Source organism: Arvicanthis niloticus, chromosome 11 (genome assembly GCF_011762505.2).
Source record: "Arvicanthis niloticus isolate mArvNil1 chromosome 11, mArvNil1.pat.X, whole genome shotgun sequence".
NCBI classification, from domain to species: domain Eukaryota; kingdom Metazoa; phylum Chordata; class Mammalia; order Rodentia; family Muridae; genus Arvicanthis; species Arvicanthis niloticus.
Window position 1 is genome coordinate 28885498 of NC_047668.1, and position 20514 is coordinate 28906011.

The 20514-nt window shown below is 36.3% G+C and overlaps 1 protein-coding gene across 5 annotated transcripts in view; it reads right to left on the reverse strand.

The window, feature by feature from the left end:
* Positions 1 to 20514, reverse strand: part of Dgkb (diacylglycerol kinase beta) — a 625059-nt gene that overhangs the window by 540693 nt on the left and 63852 nt on the right. The gene's annotated exons all lie outside the window — the stretch shown is intronic.

Below are 20514 nucleotides of genomic sequence, written 5' to 3' on the forward strand. Positions count from 1 at the left end.
AGAAACTGGGTTGCTAATGGTGTTCCATGCAAGACAATGTCAATTTAGGGGTTCTATAAAACTGTAATACAACAATTAAATTTGAAAGTACGTTTAGTTTTATAACCTTAAATTTTTTTCAATAAGTGTGCCAAATCAAAGTATTTCCAAATGCCTGAAAGACTTGTTTAATGAGAGTCGATGACTCTAGTGTGAATCACGTTTTAAAATAAATCCAAGTAGTCACTCACTGGCTTAGATTTACTGGCAAATGTATAAAGAAAAAAAGTGAAACCATCTGGTTTCAGTGTTTTATCAGAGACTATAATCAATCGCTCAGTACTCAACCAGGCTGGCATTGGAATTGTTATAGAAATCAAAGTTGGTGAAGAATTACTTTATCTCTAAAATTGTATATTGGAAAATGTATGACAAAAGATGCAATTAAAGTCAGAAAATCTATAGCATGGCTGAAAAAAAACAAACAAAACCATTCAACAAAAAATGCAGTGGTTTCTTTTTGGCAACTTTTTAAAAGGCTATCTCCCATTATTTTTACAAGGAAAATAAGTTCTTGTTCATTGATAAGAGAAACCGAATGATACTGATACATATACAAATGTCCAAGCTATTTGAAATCAGTCAAGACGTATGTAATGGATATATCTGTGTCTACATCAGTTCCATTCTGCTGGTTTCATTATTCATGCTGCTTTCACCCTGACTCTGCTACTTTCCAGCTCCATGCAGTCATGTAAGGTGATGCATTCTGTCCTCCCTATCCAAAGGGAGATAGATGATTCAGTCCCATTTGTCTCTTTATGGGCTTTACACTGGGCTCTTTTTCAGGGTTTTGAACGTTGAGTTCAGTGGTTGAAGGACAGGGTAAACATGGCTATAACTAAATAATTCCAGAAATACTTGGACACCTGTTTTTTTTCTAAACCTGACTCGCCAGTGTTCCTGTTGCTTCCATCAGCTAGAGATGTTCCTTTATTAAAGAATCAAATGTAAAAGACATACCAAGGCTATCACACATATGTACAATTAATATATACTAATCTTTGTCTTAAAAAATCACAGATAAAGCAGAAAGATCACAATAATTGTTTAATCTCATGGCGATAGTTTATTAGTTTATTCTAAAAAACTTTGTGAATCCCTGAGTGTTCCTCACATTGTAGTCAGTGGAGACATAGCAAAGAGCTAAACACAGAGGAGATGGAGGTAGTGCTGATGTTTAAAATATATCAGCTGTTGAGAAGAGTGTACAGTGCACATGGTGTTTGTTATTCCACACAGTCTTCCCATTTGAGTTCTGTGAGATAGGCATTGACAGTGTCTTTGACAATTCGTCTAGTAAGAAAACTGACACAGGGTGTTTGGCATCCTGGGACATAACACAGTCTCTATCTCCAATCTCAGTCCATTAACTCTCTACTAGCATCCGTGGTTTCAGAACTGCAGTGAATGCATATCCATTTAAATGATTATTCTACCAGGTTCCTGGAATAAATAATTGGCAACTGAAAAGTAAGAAGATATAGATTGAGGCATGCAATAATGGTCTGTTAGAATAAAAAGTGTGTAACTGTACTTTTAAACCTTTTTAACATTCTCCCTGCCTGTTGACATGATGGGTACATGCAGAAGAGCTTCATATACTTGGAGGTAAATGTTAGAATGCATGCTGTGAACTCAATAAATTAGTCTGCAAGAGGATGGTAGCTAATAGCAGAACAAATTCACGCCATCTCCTGTTTTATGTGTAAAGTTTTATTAGAAATTAGCAGGAGGCCTTTGTTTTGCTTAAGAATTGTTATGTTTATTATCTAAAACATGAAACAAACAATGAATCATTGACGCAGCATTGCTGAAAAACTCATTAATCTCACATGATTTAAAAAAAAAATAACCTACATCATTGTCCTCATGTAATTCCCGTTAAAATTGTGCCTGGCTGGAACTCCTGGCTTTCTCCTTTGCTTGTCATAGGCAATCTCCAATTCCCCTTGTTGTCTTTAGATAGTCAGGAACTAAAATGCTTTCAGTGGTCAGTCTGAAATTTTTCCTGAATTATGACTAACCAGTGATGATGACCAATTAACTTATAAGACCTAATACAGCTCGTATAGTTCTTAGTTCTATTGTGAGGAGACTTATATTTAGTAAAGTAAGTTAAACATTTGGTAGTAATGCATTTTATTCAAACAAATACAGGGGGATGCTGCATGTGGCTGTGAAATTTCAGATCCAGTGACCACCCACAGCCATGCTATGCATAAAGTACAAGCAACTCAGGTCACTGAAACTTTAGTTTCTTTGTTTTAGTTAGTGGTGTGCAGGCAGGAAAATAGCATTTGTTTAAAACCTTTAACTAGGTGAACAGTGGGCCTACAAAAAGATAAGTGTAGCTTGTATAATGTCAGATCCAGAGACGCAGCTAGGCTTCAAGCCACAGAACGGGTTGAAAATAACAGCAGCACTTTCTCTCAGTCTCTGCCTCTTCAAAAATGGTTAGAAAAACGTGACAATATTCAATTGGGAATCCCCATGGTGTGTGCACAGATCGCCTGTTCCCCTGCAGAAGGTTTTCTTTAGGCACATGAAAGGAGTGCCAGGAGGGAACCACTGTGCTGGCTTTTGGAAAGCAGTCTAATTCTGGCTTTCTCATCTAGTCAACAGATGTGCCATTTTGCTTAGTTAGTGGCAGGAAGTAATTACATTGGAGAAGCTGAGGGAAGCTATTTGGCCCATTGTACCTAGGCTGAAAACATGCTGCATATTAGAGGAAGGACTAAATGTTCTCGGGTAAAAAAATCAAGTAAGATTCAGATAAAAGAATCTTCAGATTGTCAGCCACAGAAAAGGTTAATTTTTTAATAGTGACATGAAGTCAGAATGTCATAACTCCAATCACTGAATAAGAATTAGTGAATATTAACACACACTGGAGAATTTAAGAAGAACATGTGCTTACAAATTCAAAGTGTTACAATGACAGAAAGTATTGCCAGAATTTCAAGAACCGTAAACTGTTTGTTTGGCGGGGGAGGAGGGGAGACAAAAAGGAAGGAAATAATAGGAATGACTAATGATGCATCTCCATAGTTTGCTCAGTGAAATTAGAATCAGGTCAAATAAAGTCCCAATTCTATAATTTATAAATCTTTATTGATTTAACTGTGAGAAGAACTCTGAATTTGAGGTCAGATAGCAGGCAAGCAATGTACTAAATACGGAGAAAGCAGTAATATGTTAATTAGATATGACACTTAAACTCCCAATTTTTTTTCAATTTTTTTATTAACTTTACATCCTGATCACTGCCCTCACCTTCTCTTCCCAGTCTCACTCTTACAAATCCCTTCTCCCCATTGTTCCTCCCCTTCTCCTTAGAAAAATGGAGCTCCACTTGGGTACCACCCCATACTAGGATATCTACTCCTAGGAGAACTAGGCACATCTTCTCCCACTGAGGCCTAAACAGGCAGACATCAGAAGACATAAAGATCCTGCATGCTTATGGGTCTGTAGGAATAACATTGTGAAAACCACCATCTTTCCCAAAGCAAACTACTGATTCAATGCATCTGCAGATTCAATGCAATTCCCATAAAAATTTCAACACAATTCTTTACATAACTTGAAAGAACAATTCTCAACTTTCTATTGAAAAACAAAAAAACCCACAATTGCTAAAAAAAAAAAAAAAATCCTGAACAATAAAAGAACTTCTGGAGCGGCCACCAACCCTGATCTCAAGCTGTACTACACAGCAATAGCAATAAAAACTGCATGGCATTGGCATGAAAACAGATAGGTTGATAAGTAGAATTGAAGTTCTTGTCATATAGGTCTTTCACTTGCTTGAATAGAGTTGCACCAAGACGTTTTATGTCTTTCATGGTCACTGTAAAGGTGTTGTTACACTAATTACTTTCTTGGCCCATTTATAATTTTTTAAAAGGATGGCTACTGATTTTTTTATCTTAATTAACTTTCTATTCAGCCACTTTTGCTGAAGATGTTTATCAGTTGTAGGAGTTCTCTGGAAGAAATCTTTGGGTAGCTTATATATACTATCATTTCATCCACAAATAGTGATACTTTGACTTCTCACTTTTCAATTTGTATCTTCTTGATGTTCCTTGTTGGTTTGTTGCTCTGGCTAGAACTTCAACTACTGTGTTGAATAGCTAGAGAGAAGGTGGAAAGCCTTGCCTCGACCCTGATCTTAACATAATTGCTTTAAGGCTCGCTCCATTTAATTTGATGTTGGCTACTAGCTGGGTATATATTGATTTTATTATGTTTAGGTTTGTTCTGTCTATCCCTGACTTCTCTAAGACTTTTAAAATGAAGGGGCATTGGATTTTGTCAAAGGAATCTAATAAGATGATCATGTGATAAATCAAAGATGCTAAAATAAACTAAAGTCTATGGAGACTTGATTTTTTGAAAAACAAGGCAAAAACCATACAATTGAAAAAAGAAAGCATCTTCAACAAATGGTGCAGGTCTAATGGAACTCCAAGATTTCTTTAGGTGAATAATCTAAATTAGGTAAACCAGTTGTATAATAAATGATTAGAAACTATGATAAGTTACATTTTAAAAAAAACAGGCAATATTATTGTATATAGAAGTAAAACTATGACTTGAAAATATGTGGTATTGGAACAGAGACAGGCAGGAAGATCAATGGAATAGAAGACCCAGAAATGAACCCACACTCTTGTGGTCACTTCATCTTTGACAAAGGAGCTAAAACCACTCAGTAGGGGAAAAGGCAGCATTTTCAACAAATGCTGCTGGTTCAACTGGAGGTCAGCATATAGAAGAATGCAAATCGATCCATTCTTATCTCCTTGTACAAAGCTCAAATCCAAGTAGATCAAGGACCTCCACATAAAACCAGATACTGAAACTAATAGAGAAGGAAGTGAGTAAGAGCTTTGAACACAGGCACAGGGAAAAAGATCCTTAACAGAACACCAATGACTTATGTTCCAAGATCAAGAATCGACAAATGAGATCTCATAAAATGCAAAGCTTCTGTAAGGCAACGGACACTGTCAATAGGACAAAAGAATAACCAACAGATTGGGAAAAGATCATTACCAAGCCTACATCCAATAGAGGGCTAATATCTAATATATACAAAGAACTCAAGAAGTTAGACTCCAGAGAATTAAATAACCCTATTAAAAATGGGGTACAGAGCTAAACAAAAAATATCAACTGAGGAATATCAAATGGCTGAGAAGAACCTAAAGAAATCTTGTTAAGAATTTTAATCAGCATCCTTTGTTGTCAGGGAGATGCAAATCAAAACAACCCTAAGATTCCACCTCACACCACTCAGAATGGAATATTCCAAAAGAAACAAAAAGCACAATTATTTAAAGTAAATGGTAAGTGTTATCAACTATTCACAAATGAAAATGTGCTGGCTATTTACATCAGCATGAGACAAGCTTGATTCAGTGGAGATCAAGAAGCCTTAATTGAAAAGAAATGCTTCCCTTAGGCAGGGTTGTAGGCAAAGTTTCAGGGCATTTTTGCAAGTAGCCGTTTATATGGGAGGGCCCAGGTTATTGCCAGGTGTGCCATCTCTGAGTTGGTATTTCTAGGCTCTATCTGAAATCAGGCTAAGCAAGCCATAAGGAGCAAGCCCTGCTCTTCCATGGCCTCTGCATCATCTCTTGCTTCCAGGATCCTGTCCTGTTTGAGTTTATTGCCCTGACCTCTTTCAGGGATGGGCAATGATGTGGAAGTGTAAACACAAAATCTTTCCTCTCAAAGTTGCCAAACTAAGACAGAGACCATGGATAAAATTGAGAGAAATTTTCAGAAGTATTAGAATATCCTATAATAATAATAGTATTAGATCCCATTAAGCAAGAAGTAGCAGCCAACAAGATTTAGGCTTTAAAAAATGATAAAAGTTGGATATTAAAGACATGCAAAGGTTAATACGGATAATAATGATAGGTTATAAGTAAATATCAAGCCATGTTTGAGAGATTAACTTTCTGAGATATAGTTTAAGAAGTGGATCTACTCACTGTGTAAATAGAAACTAAGTACTAAAGTGAGAACGTCAATTAGCAGACTAATCCAACATTGGCAACTTTTGTCTATATAATCAGGAAAGTATGACATTGAACTTGAGATGCATCTTTGAGAGGTTAGAGAATTGGTTCCATAGTTAACCTAATGAACTGCTTTTACAGTGGACCCAAGTTGAACTCTCAGCACCCACATTAGGCAGCTGACAAACACCAGTGAGCCTGCTCCATGGACTCTAATGCCAATACCCCAACTGCCCAGACACCTGTATGCTCATACAGATAACAAAAATACAACAGAGACAAACACAACTAAATGTGAAAAAAAGACCTTTTAAACTAAGATGAAGTTTTGAAATACAATTTAACAGAGGATAGATCATTTATATGTTGTTCAGTATACAGAATGTTTGAAGATGAAAATATCACTATATGTGGTAGCAAAGAAGTTGTAGTAGTAAGCTCTACCTTTAAACTCTGCTATTTGCTTGCAAATGTTGCAATCAGCTGAAGGCCTCTACTTTCTGACTGTCTTTGGAAGCCACCTTGGATTGTTCAGGAAGAACCAGACAAAAGTCTTACCTCATGGTTCAAGCCTCAAATCTCATCATAAAATGGTTTGGTTAACTCATTCATACCATTATTAAAGCAAAGCATGCCATGTCAGTCTGATACTCTACAGCTGTAATGAATGGGAAGATAATATAAAGTGATAGGAGGACCTATGAAAAATGGATATGCTAATCTTATGTAAGCTTATTAAAATGAGCATTAATATCCTACCTGGTAGACAGGGATGGGGCAAATTAATGCTTCTCACAGAAGCAATAGCTTTCTAAACAAAAAATTCCTGGGCCAGATGTGATATACCTTCCTGTGAGTTGTTGATCAGAGAGGTGCCAGAGACCTTTAAACAATGCAGAGGATTACCATTGCTTTTGGTTGCCCACCAGAACTTGATGGTTAGATACTGTTGCTAAAAACACTTCTTTAATCATTAAAAAAAAAAGAGAAATAGAGCTGGATCTGAACTCTTGTCACAAGTGTCAAATGTGATGATAATCAGAAAGGGATCTATCTTTCTGTCTTGCTTTCCTCCTCTTTGTTATCTTGTACAGGAATATGTTTCTTCAACCTTAAAATTCTTAGTTCCACCTCAGAATTTCCTGGCAAAAGATCTCAGTACAAAGCAGATGGCACACTTAAATTGAGTAATTAAGAGTTTAATGACAAGATTATTTAGGAAGTATTGACTCGGCTTAGGAAAGCTAATAGAACATGGTGGGGTGTCCTATACTGACAATAGCTGGAAATGTACTGACTGTGTCTGTAAGGAATGACAATCTATAATGACTATAGACAGATGGTTTAATGTTTGTCTCCTCTAAACATGTACAAAAAATACCATTGTCATTACAGCAGTACAACTGGGTAAGATTTGGAGGCAGTGATTAGACTACATGTTCCTCTAACCTGTGTGGATTAATACCTTTATGAAAGGAAAAGTATGACCCTCTTTGGCTTTTATGTCAAATACCTATAACTCTGAGAAGTCATGGCAAAAAGATCTATGACATGTTCATCATTAATTTTGGTTTTTTAAAAATATTTCATCTATTTATTATGCGTGTTTATGTGAGCATGTGTAAATGAGTAGTCACACATGCTTTATGACAAATATGTAGAAGTTAGAATACAATGTGCAGTGACCAGATTTTTTCCTTCTACTACTTGTGTCTCAGAGATGAGAGTCAAGTTATATGACTTGATGACCAGTGTCTTTAGCCTCTGAGCTCTTTCAGCAACACTGCAGTGAATTATGGCACCCCACAGAACTGTAAGAAAATAAATTTCTGTTTATTTTAAATTACTCATTTTCAGAGATGCTATTATAGCTACATACAGTGGACTGAGGATAGAAATCACTTTTTTCTAAGTTGCTGCACAATTAAATAAAATGTTGTTTGAAGAATCCAATTGACCTAAAGATTTTCAGCAGTGACCTTTGGCAATAATAATTTGTGTAAAGCTAGGCAAGTAAGACTGCAAAGGGTTGTGCTAATGTAACTGAGTTCAAGTGGAAGATTACAAATGTCATCAACTCTTAAAGTACAAAGTACAGGAACTTACTTATGTGAGAATTGTAGGGACAGAAGAATGGAAAGGAGACAATTTTCACGTGAATAAATTTTACACCAAAACACTGACAACACAAATAATAATTATTTCCATTTTGAATCAGAGGGCCCTATGTTGCCATTTTCTGAGCCACAACTGCCCAATTCATAAGGTGAATCACTTAGTCTACCTCAGCCTCAGTAAAAGTAAGCAACAGCCACCCACCTCGCTGAAGTGTTAGCACTTACTGTTATTATATATACCTAATACATGACAAATGAGTTCTCGATAAAGGTAATTATTTTATTGCTTTTATATATTTATAAATACTTGTCAGATACAGGATGTAGTATTGAATTTGAATATATTTATACCATGTATCCTGGGGGTAAAAGACTGAAAATCTGCAAATCTTTTGTAAGATTATGTGGGTGGCATAACATAAGAACCATAATTGAGTTATTTTGAGAGTCTGCTGACACATAAAAAAAGTCTAAAAGAAAAATATCAAGGGAAATCTGCAGATATGCTGGATGGAAATATAACTTTTGCATTGTAAACAGGTTTGAGGCCAGAGTTTGAATTTAGATTGTTATTTTTGTTTTATTCTATTACCTTTTTTCTGTTTAAATAAATTTTAAGTTCCCATTCATACCACTTACAACTTAAAAAAAATTTTAGATAAGATATGAGCAGGCTGAGTGAAAATGAGGAAACTTTTATAATTATAGACCATTTCTGTACATGAAATCCTAAGTGTAATATAGTCTGGCAGATTTTATGTTCTGAGACCTGAAATAGGTAAAACAACAAGCCCTCCTGAAGAGACGTTTCTCAGGGAATCCCAGGCCAGGGACAGAAAAGCTGAGGCTCTGCTGCCAAAGTAAGAACTTGGATCCCAGGAAGACATATTACTCCTGTTCCAACAGCTTATTTCACAGAAAAGCTGGCATATACATATTTCCTGGCTGTGGTTTCATTTTTTTTTTCTGTAGAATTATAATACTCCTATAGGAAAGGCAAAAATCTAAAAACATTTTTCTTATAAGTTATGCTCACACTATAAAGAAATCCATTTTTTGTTAGTTTCTGTTTCTTCAATTCTTTTAAATTACAGCGATACCCAAGCATGTGACCAGCAACATAATGGACACAATATTGCAAATGTCCTCTGGATTCTTGTTATACCTGTTCAAAGAATGGTAACTCTTGACCCTGTTATCGTCTTAACTAACAGCCAATAGCAGAAGAGATTGATATGTTCTTATCTAAATATACAAATGATGAATTTCTATTTTTCGGTCTTGGGCTCTTGTTCTTAAAGACTAGCCAGAAAGCTGACACTATCTCATGTGAAGAGGCTGCTTGGTGCTGAGTACAAAGACTCAAACTGGGACTAGGAGATAAATATTTAACTTTTCTCTTTTATTTCCAGGCTTGTACTTCACAACTGTGGATCCCTAAGAGGCAGAGAGAGAGAGAGAGAGAGAGAGAGAGAGAGAGAGAGAGAGAGAGAGAGAGAGAGAGAGAGAGGAAGAAGAAAACAGGAGTTAAACATAACTCACTGCTAAGGAAAAAATTCTAAACCTAGAAAACACAAAAAGTCTATTTCATCAGTATTTTTTAAATAAGATTTTACAATATAAATAAATCTTAAATATAGAAAAGGAATTCAAAAAGGATAAAGGACAGGTCTCACCATCATGCTCAGGATGAAGCATTAAGGAAAAATTCAATTCAAGGGTTTTCCATTTGCCTGACCTGAGCCTTGACATCAGAAACAGGTTTTTCTTAGAATGTAATCACTAAATGTTAAGTTTATCTATGTAACATTCTATGATCAACTAATAAAAGCAGAAACACTGAAATCAATTCTCAACGACTAATCCAGAAGAATCTAGACTGTCATACATATTCAGATTTTATGTTAAATTCATGTGCACTTATACAATTTGATTATACAATTTAGTTCTATTGATAAAAAATAAGTCTTAAGCATTTTCTGAAAATTGATGACTACTGGCAAGAAAATAATATCTTTCAAACCTTTAATTTCTTGAAAATTGTCTATGTTAAGGCAGTTATTTAACTTCAAGACAGTGTAAACACTGTGAGGAAGATCAGCACTGAAAGACACCAGGGACCTTTTTACTAGGCTATATTCCATGCACAGTCTGAGAAGCAGATATATTTGTAGTGCATCCTCAGTATAAAAATAGAGAGGCAGGCAATACAACATAAACAAGTGGAAGAGAGTAACACAAAATCCACGGATTTGGGCTGGATATAGCTTTATTTTTTTCTAAAACATAACTGCCTTGAACATGCCTTCTTCACACATAGACACACAACATGCAATGTTGTTTTCTCCAGTACTTAGAGTAGTAAAAATAAAATGCTACCTTTTAGTGCTTATATAAGTATCAGCTTTTTAATCACCCAGCAATGAAATATAATGATGCTTTAGCCATAAACTGATAACCTTTTTAGAAATTATCTTCAGAATCTTTTAGATTATGATCGTTATTATCTCAATGTTGTTAAAATGGTGACTGAGATAAATTTCCCACTGCAATCTAAAATCTATATAGAGAAACTCTGTCTCTGCTCCTCTACCATGACATGTCACGACATTCTTATCACATTTTCTCTAACCTTAGTAATAGTGTTTATCACTTCATTATTTACACTGTATATTCAAGTCACTTTTTTAACTTGATGTATGTGTGTATGTGTGCACATGTGTTTTTATGTGCACATGCATGTATATGTATGAATGTGTGTTTGTGATGTGTGTTTCACTTGTGCCACAGCCCTGATATAGACATCAGGGGAAAATTTATAGAAGTCATTTCTATTTTTACCATATACGTCTTGAGGATCAAACTTGGGTAACCGGGATTAGAAGCAAGCCATTTCCCACTGAGTCTGTGTTACAAAATATAAATATAAAATATAAATCAGTATACTTGATTTCCATATCTACTCTAATCTAATTGTTCTTTATTACCAATGGAACAGTATTCAATCTACAGAATTATTCATCTATAAACTCTAAACAGATTAAATGTAGGACATTTTAGTAAGGTAACTTTGGATCTGAACTTGGCCTGATGCTGTTACTTAATATGTAAAGCTTTTACATCTTACTCTCATCTTCGATGGGAGGACCATTAAGCATGAGGCTTTCAACTGGGCAATGGTGGTGCATGCCTTTAATCCCTTCAACACTCTTGAAGCAAAGGCAGATGTATCTCTCAGTTCAAGGCCAGCTTAATCTATGGAGCTCGTTCCTGGATAGCCAATATAAAGTAAGGCACTATTGAACTCTCCCTCAAAAAAGAGTGAAGCTCTCATTGCCTGCCATAAACTCCATACTCATTAGAAAATATATCTGAACTGAAATAAGTACCAGATCAATAGAGTGTGAAGAAACTCCATGACATTGACGTGGCCAAAGTCAATAACTTGATAAGGCCCAGCAGTGAGAAGGCATATATTCTGCTGGCTCCTGGTGATGATGCTTTCAATATTTCCAATAAAATTGGGGTCCAAATTGAGTGTTGCTGGATAATTCTAAAAACACATTTTTCACCACAAAACAGAAGACTATATGGGTAGTATTATGTAGACGTTTCCTCTCAGATTGAAACTTTCCATCATTCAGGGAAGCTCCTAAAGATAGAAGGTAAACAACTCAAAATTGGCTTAAAAAATTCCTGAATCTGATTCAGATCACTATGCTTCTCCTTCCTAGAGCAAGATGACTGAGAAACATTTGCTGGACAAGGATGCTGCAAAGAAGACTCAGACAAGCCAAACTGAAGATACAAAGAAGACTCTGAGACCAGACCAGCTCTCTGGAAGAAGCAGAGTCTAAATGAACTGCCTAGAAGAGGTTTAGAACAACTGAGTCACTTACAAAGTACCAGGAAACATTTGAAATGCAGGCTCTACTACAGAGCAATAGCAATAAAAACTGCACGGTATTGGTACAGAGATAGACAGGTTGACCAATGGACTAGAATTAAAGACCCAGAAATAAAACCACACACTTGCACAACTTGACCTTTGACAAAGAAGCCAAGAATATACAATGGAAAAAAGAAAGTATCTTCAATAAATGTTGCTGGTCTAACTGGCTGTCTGCATGTAGGAAAAATGAAGATAGACCCATATTTGACACCTTGCACAATGCCCAAGCCAAGGAGATCAATGACCTCAACATAAAACAAGGTACACTGAATTGAACAGAAGAGAAAGTGGGGAAGAGCCTAGAACTCATTAGCACAGGGGAAATTTTCCTAAACAGAACTCCAATGGCTCAGGCTCTAAGACAAAGAATTGATAAATGGGATATCATGAAATTGGAAAGCTTCTGTAAGGCAAAAGACATAGTCAATAGAAAAAACCAGCAATTCTCCATATTGAGAAAAAATATTCACTAATGCCATATCCAATAGAGGGCTAACATCCAAAATATATAAACTAACCCCCCAAAACCAAACAATCCAATCAAAAATGGGATATGGAACTAAACCAAGAATTCACAACAGAGGAATTTCAAATGGCTGAGAAGCACCTAAAGAAATGTTCAAAGTCCTTAGTGATCAGAGAAATATGAATCAAAACGACCCTGAGATTCCACCTCAAATCAAACAAAATGGCTAAGATCAAAACCTCAGGTGACAACACATGTTGGCAAGGATGTGGAGAAAGAGAAACACTCCTCCATTGTTGGTGAGATTGCAAACTGTATGGTCACTCTGGAAATCAATCTGGAAGTTCCTAACAAAATTGGAAATAGATTTATCTGAAGACCCAGCAATACCACTCTTGGGAATATACCCTAAAGGTGTCCCACCATGTTACAGAGGCACATGTTCAACTATGTTCATAGCAGCCTTGTTTTTGATAGCCAGAAGCTGAAAACAACCCAGATGTCCCAGGACAGAAGAATGGATACAGAAAATGTGGTTCATTTACACAATGGAATACTACTCATCTACTAAGAATGAGGACATCCTGAGTTTTGCAGGCAAATGGATAAAACTAGAATATATCATTGTGAGTGAGGTAACTCAGACCCAAAAGGACATGCATGGTATATACTCACTAATAAATGGATGTTACCCAAAAGAAAAGTACAGAATACCTAAGATACAGTCCAGAGAACTCCAAAAGTTCAACAATTTGAAGGGGCCAAGTGAAGATGCCTTAGTCCCACATGAGGAGAAGATAGCAACCACAAGACGGGAGGGAGGAAGGAACCTAGAAGGGAAAGGGGATGGGGAAGGGGGAGAGGGGAACATGACCTGGTATTGGATGGAAAAAAAAACTGAAGCCCTGAGGGCCAGTAGAAAGAATGGAAACAGGCAACCTAGAGAGGTATGAGGTTAGGGGAACACTCCCGAATGTACCAGAGACCTGGGAGGTGAGAGACTCTCAGGACTCAAAGGAAGGGACCCTAGATGAAATATCCTATAGTAGAGAAAGGGAACTTGTAGATCCCACCTCCAGCAGAAAGACAGGGCATCAAGTGAGTGCTAGGGTTGCTATCCCACAGTCAAAACACTGACCCATAATTATTCCTGTCTGAAAGAACAACAGGGATGGAAAAGGAGAGGAGCCTGAGAAAAAGAAGGTCCAGCGACAGGCCCAAAGTGTGATCCAGCTCAAGGGGAGGCCCCAAGGCCTGATATTATTACTGAGGCTATGGAGCACTCACAAAAAGAGGCTTATCATGACTGCCCTTCAAAAGAACCAACAAGCATCTGAAAGAGTCAGATGCAGATATTTGCACCCAATCAATGGACAGAAGTTGCTGATCCCTCTGGTTGAATTAGGGAAAAGCTAGAAAAAGCTAAGGAGGAGGGTATCCCTGTAGAAGGACCAGCAGTCTCAATTAACCTGGACCCCCAATATTGCTCAAACACTGCATTACCAACCAGGTAGCATACACCAGCTGATATGATGCCCTCAACACATATACAGCAGAGGACTGTGGGCTCTGGGTTCAGTCAAAGAAGATGTACCTAGCCCTCAAGAGACTGGATGCTGTAGGAAGTTTAGAGGTCTGGTGAGGTGGACTGAGGGACATCCTCATGGAGACAGCAGAGCAGGGAGGAGCTATAGGATATGGAATATTTGGAAGGTGGATGGGGAGATGAATAAAATCTAGAGTGTAAAATAAATAAATAAATAACAATAATAATAAAAAATAAAATATCCAATAAAAAGACAATATAACAAACAAAAGGAGCTTCTTCAACTGCAGGCTGTATAGTAGGCTCTAGGTTTCCAATTTTTGTGAGCTGTTATTTATGTTGGGGTAGGTTTTTGTGATGCATTTGTCTGAGTCATTTCTGCCCCTGTGTAACCCCTCACCCATATTCCTGTAAATAACCCCAATAAAACTTACTGGTTTATCAAGTTAGACTTTGGTGGCATTCATGATTTTGTCTGTTGCGAGTGTCTCAGTCTGGGGTGAGTAGACATGGGTGTTATCTCACTGCAAGGAAAGGGAAAGCCTTGTAGTGAAACAGCTGAACTGAATCAAGTGGGGCTTTCACTAGCTGTACATTTATTCTTAAACTACAAGAGTTACTCTGCAGAGTATATAGATCTAACTGGTTAATGAAATTTGTCAAGTACATGCTAATGACCTAAGAAATAATTTAAAAAAAAAAAATTCACAGTTCTTACAGGTAAGACACATTAAAAGAATCAAATTCTGAACTGGAATATAGGCAAGTGGGTTTTAATACATTGAAGAGAGGCTGAAAAATACACACTGATAAACTGACCCACATTGCAAAGGTTTTCACACAAGTTTTTTTTTTTAAATAACACTGAAAGTAAATTACTTCTTTTAATGAGAACCCAAAGTGTCATACACAGCCATACTACTGTAAATCTGTTCTATGTTAAGAAACTGGTGATCAGCAGCTTTTAAAGATACTGGGAAACTGTACACCTTGTTTCTCCTGCCTAAGACTAAAATATAGCACACTTACAACTCCAAGGAGAACCTATATCACAATCCATGGTTTATTTTCAACAAACAGATAATTTCTTAATTGTACTGTTGGAGAGAAAAATGTAGACATTTTACATTAAGGTGCATAGTCTTTATGTCAAAAACTGGCATATGCATAGCATTTTGAGTTCTTTATCCCTTTTTAGTATATGCTATACATTGTGTATACATATATATGTTTGTGTAAATATGTATACATATATATATGTGTGTGTGTGTGTATAGTGTCTATAGTATAAATTATATGTGTGTAAATAAATATATAAATAAACATGGAGAGTCAGTGACTGATTTGTCAGTCAGTCTTCCAGCAGTAAATGATCAAGCTCTCTGTCTCAGATGCTGTTTTACACATTAAGCAATATTCTTTTGAATATATTTTCACAAAGCACATATTTATCCATACTGATGCTTCTGCTCACATTTTTAGATCCTAAATATTAAGATCTTCTGTGGCCTGGTAGGAGTTGCTGTAATTTGCTTTGGTTAGTGAGTAATAATACACAGGTACATTTACACATGTTATGTTAGTGGATAATGGGTAAGTAATTTATACCTAAGGGAGCTTTACAAACTAATACATGATAGCATGCTAACAGAGCCAATATATTTTGCATGTTACAAATGACTACATAATAACTGACATTGTCCTAATTCTGTGACATTATATACCACTTTTAATTAGATATAAAATAAGACTTAATCAGGTATAAAATACTCTGATAGCATTAAAAGTACATTTATAAGAGATTTAAGAAAGAAGCTTCATTTATTTGTGTTTGTATATGCTGAATGTGTATAGCTGTATCTCTGTGTTCACTAGTGTGCACATGCAAAAGCAGGGCAGGAGATGATGTCTCCTGTCTTCCTCAGTCACCTTTCTCCTTCATTTTAGAGATAGAAAATCACAATGAACCTAGATCTGGCTGATTCTTCTAGGCTGTCTGGCTACTTGGCTTGAGAAATTCATTTGACTGACTGTTTTCCTAACATTGGGTTGCAGATATGGGCCTCTGTTCTTTGATTTTTGCATGGGTGTGTGAGATCTAAGCTCACATGCTCATTTTTTTTGGTGCAAGTACATTACAAACAGAGTCTTATCTCCAGCCCAATAACTAATTTTAACTTTCAACCCATTCATATCGAATAGCTGAAAAATAGATTAAAATTCATAAGCTCTCTGGATAAAACAGAAAACATAGAAATATTAAATTGTCTTTAGGAATATAATATTCATTGAAATACAAAAGTAAAAATACCCAATTATAATTATCTTTTTCTATGATTAAGCATAAGTGCAATTCTAAACTGAGAATGCTCAAAACCAGAATCTCAAATGGCTGAGGACCACTTCAAGTAGTGTTCAACATCCTTAGCCATCAGAGTAATGCAATTCAAAATGACTCTTAGACTCATCTTACACCTCTGAGAATGGCTAAGATCAAAATCACAAGAGATGTGGAACAAGAGAAAACTCCTCCATTGCTAGTGAGAATGTAAACTTGTACAGCCAATTTGGAAATCAATATGGTGGTCCCTCAGAAAATTGGGAATTGGTCTAACACAAGACTCAACTATAGTACTCCTGGACATCTTACCATAAAAACACTTGCTCAACTATAGCTTTATTTTTTAAAGTGACAAATTGGAAACCACCTAGATGTCCATCAGTCAAAAAATGGATAAAGGCAGTGTAGTACATTTACACAATGGGGTATTAGCCAATTCTTCAAAAAATATCATCATGAAATTTACAGACAATTAATAGAACTAGAAAAAAGTCATCCTGAGTGAGATAACCCAGACAGACATAGATGGTATTTACTCACTTATAAATGGCTATTAGCTGTGAATGATAAGTGTGTTACAATCCACAGTCTCAGAGAGGCTGAGTAAAGGAATACTAAAAAGAAGAAAATGAATCTTCCTGGTTGTACTGGGGGTAGTTGCAGAAGGTGACATGAGGGATCAGGTCAGGTGATGGAGAAAAACAGTACTAGGAGAAATGATTAAAAATGGGACATGTTTCAAGGGCAAGGTAGAAAGCTAGTGCAATGGGAATTCTGAGGCATCTATGAGGGTGGCACTAGAAAAGACTTCTAGTTAGGGAGTGGGATTTGGACCCTGAACTGGCCATCTCCTATTACCAGGCAAGACTTCCAGTGGAGGACCTGGGACACCAAACCAGACACAAAATCTTTGACCTACAATCTGTCCTCCCTACAAGATGTGCTGGGGTAAAGGTTGCACCAGCATTGTAGAAGTGACCAAATGATGATTGGTTCAACTTGAAACCCACATCACAAGAGGAAACCTATGCCTGACACTGTCTAGAGGGTCAGGAACCAGATTTCAGGTAGCCTAGAGATCTAGAATACAATTAAATGCAAAGAAAAGTATAGACAAAGTAAAGTATAGACAAAGTAAAGACAAAGAAAAGTCAAGACAAGACAAAACAAAACAAAACAAAACAAAATAAAATGTCAATGAAATGACTCCTAAAGATATTCTATAGTTGTAGACAGGAGCTTAGCATAATTGTTATCAGAGAAGTTTCATCCAGCAGTTGATGGGAGGAGAGGGAAAGATCCACAATCAAACTTTAGGCAGAGCTCCAAGAATTCTGAAGAAACAGGAGAGGAAAGAGTGTAGAAGTCAGACAGTTCAGTCTTCTCTCTCTCTCTCTCTCTCTCTCTCTCTCTCTCTCTCTCTCTCTCTCTCTCTCTCTCTCTCACACACACACACACACACACACACACACACACACACACACACCTCAGAATCAAATAATCATGGCTCTAGGCTCACAGAGACTGAATCAGGGAGCCTGTATAGGTCTGACCTAGCTCCCCTGCATATATGTTATAGTTATATAGCTTGATGCTCTTGTGGTACTCCCAACAGTGCTATCTCTAACTCTTTTTCCTGCTTTTGGGACTCTTTTTCTCCTACTGCATTGCCTTATCCAGGCTTAATGTAAAGAGATGTGCCCAATCTTACTGTAACTCATTATGGCACACTTCCTTGACATCCCTGGTGGGTACCCCTTTATGAAGGAAAATGGAGGATATGTGGATCTGGAGAAGATGGAAAACCACAAAACTAAGAATATACAGTTTATAATTGGTCTTTTTCTTTGAGGTAAACATAAGTGATTTTCGCACTCACAAACTGATGCATTTTTAAATTTCAGATATTAACACTATTGTTTATTACCTTTGTACTTCCTTATTCATTTTCTTGCTATATTATACACATAATATGAATATGGTATGGTAACCTCCATATATTTCAAAACTGCATAATTTATATCATAATGCAATACTTTTCCATACTTACATTGTATATTCTGCTTCTTATGTTTATCTGTATCAATGACTCATTTGTGGCCCACACTGTCACTATTGTGGAATAAAACTACTCCTTGTTAAAAAAAATTCTCAATAGTTTATTCTAAACCTCTATTTTTGGAAATTTTATTTTTATCTCCAAATTCTAATTACTAAAAATCAACAATATGGGCTTGGAATGTAACTCAACCAGTAGGGTGCTTGCCTACTATGAAAGAATGCCTGAATTTACTTCTCAGGACTGCATAAACTGAGCAGGGTATTGCATACATGCAATCTAGCACTAAGAGGTGAAGGTAGGAATACCAGAAGTTTAAGGACATCCTCAGCTACACAGTAAATCTGAGTCCAGCCTAGGCAACATGAAATGTGTTAAAAAAAATAGTAAATAAGAAATCAAATCTAGTAATTCAGTGAGTATTTTCCACACGTTTCATCAATACACATCTGTGTATCATGAGACTATCAGGCTATAAGTTAACTTCATATTGCCTAATTCCTTTTTAAAATGTCCTAATATTTATCAGATATTTACATTTTTTTCCAGTGAAGTATGCAGGACAGACTCTAGAAAGAACTGTAATTGTCATTTCTCAGTCCTGAATTCCCTTATGAGAGAACATATGAATTGTCACTCTCCCACCCCCAAAAAAGATCATGATCAAAATTAATCACCATCAGAGAGGTAGAATGCTTCATCCTTGGTCAGACTAATTGTATGGTACAGACACAGAAAGGTTGTTTTGACAGAGTGTCATATGAAGTGCATACATATAGACCTGAGACTCTATATAGCCAATGATTAGCTTAAACTCCTTGTTCATATGTGGTCATCTCAAGTGCTGGGATTATAGGTGTCTACCATCATGCACAGTAGATGAAGTTCAGAGAATCAACTCAGAGGGTGCGCAGAGTAGGTGATCACTCTATTAACTGAACTTCATTTGTAATTTCAGATGTGAGATTAATGAGATTTTCATATGTAATGAAGTTAATGGATATTTCTCTAGTCACTTCTATAGGTAACAACATAGCCCCACGATATTTCTAACTTGTGGGATCTTAGAAGGGAACAGAGTAACCCACTACATGATTCCTGGTTGTTCAAGTGGTGAGGAGCACAACCAGAAGTTGAAAATCCAGTAGTAATTTATCAGGAGTTTACCAAGCTGACACAATGTCTATCATATGGCAGCTTCTTTTTCTTCTCCTTAAGATATTTCAGAGTGTGTGACACTGAGCACCTATGAGCACCTGTGAATGTATTCCCCAGATAGTCAATTATTCTGTTAAGGTAACCATAATCCCTTGCCCACTTTTCACATTTCTGTGAGGATAGCATCACACCTTGGTATCAGGAGGGGATTGGTTTTATGATTTCTGACAGATACTCCGTTCTTCAGTTATTCAAGTCTTATACATAAAATAGTATAATATTTGTAGGCATCCTGTATAAATCATCATGAACACTTATTTCATCTCTAGACTGAAAGATACCTAGTAACCTTAAAATGTAACACAAATAATCATATTGCATTGTTTCAGAGATATTAACAATGTGTACATGATCAATATGCACAGAATTTAATTTTCTAAATAGTTTCAGGATGTAGCTCAATTGGCTTACAGATAAGGAATGTGAAAATCTAGAAATTCAAATGAAATTCTTTCTGATACCTCTTCAAACATAAAGACTCTTTATATAATAACTTTGTTGTAAGCATTCATTGTCAATAATTTGTTAGCAGGATTTAAAATTCTGCTTGATTGAAATCTGTCCATTTTCATTGTATAACACATGTTTTAATACTACATGTAGTTCTGAATATCTGAATTAACAAAGGAAATCTACAGGCTGTAGAGTTGACTCATCATTTAAAAGGGCATAGTGCTCTTGTAAGGAATCTCAGCCGGCATCCCTGAACCCATACTGGGTAGTTAGTTCCCAACCACT